Here is a 5,828-nt window from a genome sequence, read left to right as displayed (position 1 = left end):
TGTCTCTCTTCATATTTTCATCTGAAGAGCTCACTAAGAACATTGATGCATGGTGGACCAATCATTACACGGGTTGTAAATGAATTATCTTTGGCAGCCTCTTTCAAAATAACTCTTCACAGAGTTACTTCAGTTCAAGGCAACACAGCTGTCACCTGAGTTCACAAGTCTTTTCAAAATATGCACAACTCGGACTGAGCTACACCAACGCTTACATTTTGTAATGCCACATTGTGCTATTTAACCTATTATTTAAAAGAAAGATGACTACTGAAGTACATTATATGAAAAGCATTAAGTGTTTTTCTTCCAACCCAAAAACGTTTGCAGTGATGATGTTGCTAAATTTATACAATAGCTTGCAAAACAAAAGACTAGAGTGATACCTTTAACTTTATTTATGAAGATCATCACTAATCAAATAATGGTTAATGTTACATCATTTAGAAAGGCATTAGTCTCTACCATAACTTAACTGGATAGTGCATTAAATTCAATTAATTTCATATTTGTTGTGTCAAATAGCACAATACGATAACTTAATCACATATTTGTCTTTAAACATTTTATTACAATGAAATTCTGACAACTAGGCAATAAAAAAATAGGTCTTCGGTTTAATGCTTTGTCATGTTCACCTATGTGAAAGTTGTCATGATGTGGGTTATTCTTGCTATACAACTACTAATGGTGAAATGGAAATTAATATTTTACGACCACAGGGAGCTTACAACACATAATGAACATGTTAACTGTTAAGCTTACACCAGTTTGGGCAGCTCAAGTGATGTATTCACTTTGAGTTGGACACTTTTATGATAAATAAAAACACAACTCAAACAGAGTGTCATTGATGTACAATGATTATCAAAGTACATAGAGACAGCATCACTGTTTACTTTACATGCTGCAAATTGAGGAAATGTTTGATGGCAATGAGTGATTTTCAATCACACATGTTTAAAATTATTCATGGATTTTTTTTTTTACTGATTAGTGCTATCTAGTAGTCAATGAATGACTCTCCATTTTAGAAAGAAGTCATTTGATTTTGTTATTCTGAAACAAAAAGAATTCTGTGGAGACAAAAACAATTCTCAGTCTTGCTGCTTTGTGCAGTAGTGTCAAAACATACCTGTTTTGCCGTTGGTGTATTGAATTATCTTATTAGATCTTGTAGAAACAGGGCTAAAAGTGCTGAAATTTTTAAAAGTTGGGATGCTGTGTAAAATGTAAATAAATCAAAAGTTTGAATAATTTATAAACCTATACTTTATTAAAAATTTAACAGTGAAACTGACTGCACAAATGTGTTAGATTTGATTTAACATTGGTAGCAGAGGAGGGCTGCTGCTGGCAACAACAAGATTCCACCATTTGACGAGAAGACATCTTACGAAACTTGAGACTGAAACATGGAGAGGAGTCACTGACCTGGAAACAAAGAAACAGGCACTAGAGTTTACCTTGTCACTCACCGGCAGATCAAGGGAAAGTTTGCTGGAGATTGCTGGCAATGGCTTGAATTCTGACACTGGTATGACTACACTCCCAAACACTGGGTGTTTTTAAAAGAAGAGAAGGATCGGCTGTACGAAGCATATACGGAGTTCGATTATATCACTAGAGAGGGTGGTGTGTCTATGGTGGATCACATTGTTGAGTTTGAGCGACGGTACAACAAGATACGTTTGTTTAAAACGGAGCTCCCAGATGCTGTGCTAGCCTTTAAACTTCTGGATACGACTGGTCTCAACGTAAAAGACAAACAGCTAGCGCTGACAGCTTGCTCAAACGTTTCCTTCGCTGATATGAAATCAGCTTTGAAAAGAATTTTTGGAGATGTCACTACGACACGAGGGGGCAGCAGCGCGCTACAGGTGATTGCGTCTATTACACGAGATAGCCTTTTAAAAATGAAAGCAAATCCAGCAGCCTGCAGCCCCAAACAGCGATGCAAGGTACAAATCCTATTGATAAACGTGGAAGGAGAACGAGATGTGCTATTTGCCAGAGCACATTTCACTGGGCAAAGGACTGTCTACACAAAAGAGAAAGTATCAAACTGACAGAAGATGAAGGACAAAAAAGTCAATACGAAGAATGCAATATCACACTATTTTCCAATGAAACTTTGTCTCATGCAGAAATCTTCATGGTGGAAGCTCTAGGGTCAGCGGTGATTGACACAGCCTGCACAAGAACAGTGTGTGTTGAAGATTATACAAATAGACTGCCACAGACTGAGTTACACAAAGTAGTGGGTGAAGTACGTACAAGGCCATTTAGATTTGGTGATGACAAAGTTATTCACTCCACAAGAAAAGTGACTCTGCCAGCAAAGATAGGGCAGACCAGGTGCAAAATAGAAACAGAGGTTATCTCAGCAAACATACAAATGCTTTTAAGCAAAACCTCACTGAAGAGAGCAAGTGCTGTGTTGAACATGACAAGGCAACAATGTTTAAACAGCCAGTTAAACTTGAGAAAACATCCTCTGGGCACTATTGTGTGAACTTAAGAGACAGTAGTTAGGACAAAAAGGAAGCGAGTGAGACTCAGACAAAAGATGAAAATGAGATTCTCATTGTTAAAGATAGCATGAGTGCCAAAGAAAAGGAGAAGATACTTCTGAAACTACACAGATAGTTTGGCCATGCATCAGAAGAAAGGCTGCAGAAGCTACTGGCCTGCTCAGGCACTCAAGATAAAGAAAGCGATGCAATTCTTGAGACCATTGTTAAGCACTGTGAAACATGCAGAAGGTACAGTAAACCAAAGAACAAACCAGTTGTAGGTCTTCCTATGGCTTCGACTTACAATGAAACTGTTTATATATATATAAACTGTATAATCACACCAAATATGTGGTATCTACATGCTATTGACCACTTTACTCGCTTCAGTGCAGGGAGCCACAAAGACACCGTAAGAGATAGTGAGGCAGTTTATCCACTGCTGGATCAGTGTCCATGGCACTCCACGCGGGCTTTCTAGTGACAATGGAGGTGAATTCAATAATGACGAAGTAAAAGACATGGCTGAAAAGTTTAATATTGAGGTTAAAACTACTGCAGCCTACAGTCCATGGAGTAATGGCCTTTTGGAAAGACACAATCAAACTCTCACTGAAATGTTGTTGAAAGTTAAAAAGGACAACATCTGTGAGCGGAAAACAACACTTGATTGGGCACTTATGGCAAACTCCATGCACAACATACACGACTATAGTCGTTACCAGCTAGTGTTTGGCCAGAATCCAAACCTACCCTATCCTGTGTATCCTTGTATTCCTGTCACCTGGCCACACTGATGTAACCAGTAAAACACAGCTGGATCTACTTTGACACAGTGGCTCCTAACTGTTGCATGGCATCTCAGACTCTATTGTACCATTACAAAGAAGCCTCTTTAACTTCCTCACAGTCCCTTCGCTCTGTCCCTCCTGAGGAGGGCGGATGTAAATATCTCTTGTCAGTGTCTTGCCTTGTAAAAAGGATGCTTTAATGTCAATGGAGTTCAGCTGCCACTTATTTTGACATATGACAGCCATGATCATCTTCAGAGATTCTGTAGCACATGTAGGTGAGTCTTTGGGAAGGTCTTTTGGTATTCACCTCCTCAAAACCTCTTGCTACGTTTGGCACAACACCAGCAGCTGTTTCTTTTAGAGTGCACACCCACCGTGTTGAGATACATTTCTGACCTTCATCTGTGACTTTATCAAATACATTGTTTTTTTTCCAGTTCATGTTTGGCTGGGAGAGAAACATCGTCTTGCACCACTAGCACATCATCCTCGTTGTTGTTAGCACCTGTCTCCTCATGCTCTGACTGAATCACCTGTATACTATCCATTGCTCCAAGATTGACCAATCCTGTTGCGCCAGCCATTTCCTCAGGCAGGCTGAACTGCAGGATGTACTAGTTTTTGTGTTTTCAAGTAGCTTTTCCTGCTCTGCTAAGGACAGTTCCAGTATAGTTTTTACCACTCTGATTGTCATTGTATGTTACCACTTGGCCAGTTTTCAGCATAAGACCTTCACATCTTGCCTAAGCTTGTGGTATCTGATCCGAACTGCCTCCTGCAGTAGGATCTGATGTCTGTGGGGGTTAAGTATTATTATTATTAATATTTTGAGATCCATTGTTAGTCTCTGTCTCTACTTGTCATCACTTTTGGATTCACTAAGATCTTCTGCTGGCGTAGCTGCAGAATTTTAAACAGTGTCCATCTCTTGTTCTGTTTGTCTATTCTCCTCTTTGGTTGGTGGATCATCCACTTTTCTCAATCTGGTCTGATGTACCCGCACAAATGCTCCCCTATGTCTTATGAATACAACAACACTATCTTGGCCTATTAGGATCACTGGTCCTTTCCACTCATTACTGTCCACCCTCTTATAGTAGACTTTGTCTCCTTTGTCGAACCTGTCGTCAACTGGCCGCAGTTGTTTGCTTTTCTCATTGCATGTAGAGTTGTGATGTGCTGAGCTACCCAGGAGCTGACAGTGGTTTCCAGGGCTGGGGGTTTACCAGCGAACACGAGGATACATGCAAAGTATCTCTATAGATCAAACAAGAGCAACACAACGTGAAGCACCACTGACTGACAATGAAAGATATTGTGGGTTGCAAGGCAGAGTAGACCAGACATGTTGTGTGACATTTCTATCTTGGCATCTAGCAGTAAACATGCTACTGTTAAAACTCTACATTGTGTAAACAAGCTGATTAGAAAACTTAAATCAGAGAATGTCAGATTGAGGTTTCAGTACCTGGGAAGGAAAAGCTCCCTTAAACTTGTAGTGTTCAGTGATTCCTCCATGGGAAACCTCCCTGATGGTGGTACACAGGGTGGGCATTTCATCATGCTCATGGGTGAAAACGGAAAATTTTCATCCACATTCTGGCAGTCAAAACGTATTAGGAGAGGTGTGCGTAGTACATTAGCAGGAGAGACTTTAGCACTTGCAGATGGGATTGACAGTGCAGTTTTTCTTGCTACACTGTATTCAGAAATCACAACTGGTAACTGCTCATGCAATAGTGTACCCATTGTGTGTATAACAGACAATCATTCCCTTCTGGATGCAGTCAAATCCACAAAGTCTGTCACAGAGAAAAGACTGCATCTTGAGATCAGCAACATGAAGGAGCTGATACACGCTGGGACAGTTCAGCAGATTGTCTGGTCAGTCACCAAAGAGCAACTCGCCAACTGCTTAACCAGAAAGGGGGCATCCGCACTTGGCCTCCTCAGAGTCCTCAGCGTAGGTGTATGCATACTTAAACTTTAAATGTTACTCTAATGCCTCATTCAACTGTATTGTATTTTTGTTTTAATGTATGTTCTTTAAGACACACTGCAATGTTTCATGTTAATGCAGTACTTTACTAAAAGAAAAAAAGGGGCGATTGTTAAGCTATATTTCTGCCTTAGCTCATACGCAGATTTATTCGAGAATGTTTGGCATAGTTAAGCAGGTTAGCAACAACAATGGAAGTAAAAGTTCTTGTCTAAACCCTGTCTGGTTATTTGATTTAACACTGACAACCTATCTTTCTCATTAAAGAGGAGAGGATTTTTTTTTTTTATCAGCGTTTTGTTCAGTCATTCATCTTGAACGGTAGAGTGGGTGTGTTTGTGCTTATGGACCTGCTGACTTGTGTATCTGAAAAAGGACTATTAATGATAAAAAGTACATAGAAGTTTAAGAAAATCATAATGTTTCCTTCAAGTATTTGTCTATTTAAATGAAGGACCACATGCATCTACAAGGGTATTGCTTGACTGAGTGCTGGACTGACCTGCCTACAGTCCTTGA

The sequence above is a fragment of the Melanotaenia boesemani genome, chromosome 3, assembly GCF_017639745.1.
Source record: "Melanotaenia boesemani isolate fMelBoe1 chromosome 3, fMelBoe1.pri, whole genome shotgun sequence".
NCBI lineage: Eukaryota > Metazoa > Chordata > Actinopteri > Atheriniformes > Melanotaeniidae > Melanotaenia > Melanotaenia boesemani.
Note: the sequence above shows the minus strand (reverse complement) of the source record.